At 40.7% G+C, this 477-nt stretch overlaps 1 non-coding gene across 1 annotated transcript; it reads left to right on the forward strand.

Moving 5' to 3' along the window:
- The first annotated feature begins 132 nt into the window (after positions 1 to 132).
- Positions 133 to 236, forward strand: LOC127748205 (small nucleolar RNA R71). The gene has a single exon (XR_008010147.1). It is a non-coding gene; the product is annotated as a small nucleolar RNA R71 (small nucleolar RNA).
- The last annotated feature ends 241 nt before the right edge of the window (positions 237 to 477 follow it).

Below are 477 nucleotides of genomic sequence, written 5' to 3' on the forward strand. Positions count from 1 at the left end.
TCAATAAGTTCTTGAGCTTCTGCAGGCGTTTTCTTTAAGTGGATGGATCCACCTGCAGAATGGTCCAATGACATTTTGGAAACCTCAGATAGGCCATAATAGAATATATCTAATATGGTCCATTCTGAAAACATGTCAGAAGGACACTTTTTGGTCATCTGCTTGTATCTTTCCCAAGCTTCATAGAGGGATTCACCATCTTTTTGCTTGAAGGTCTGAACATCCACTCTAAGCTTGCCCAACTTTTGAGGAGGAAAGAATTTATCCAAGAAGGCCGTGACCAGCTTATCCCAGGAGTCCAGGCTATCTTTAGGTTGTGAGTCTAACCATGTTCTAGCTCTATCTCTTACAGCAAAAGGGAAAAGCATGAGCCTGTAGACTTCAGGATCTACTCCATTTGTCTTAACAGTCTCACAAATCTGCAAGAACTCAGTTAAAAACTGATAAGGATCTTCAGATGGAAGTCTATAAAACTTG

The sequence above is a fragment of the Arachis duranensis genome, chromosome 5 (assembly GCF_000817695.3).
Source record: "Arachis duranensis cultivar V14167 chromosome 5, aradu.V14167.gnm2.J7QH, whole genome shotgun sequence".
Classification (NCBI taxonomy): Eukaryota; Viridiplantae; Streptophyta; class Magnoliopsida; order Fabales; family Fabaceae; genus Arachis; species Arachis duranensis.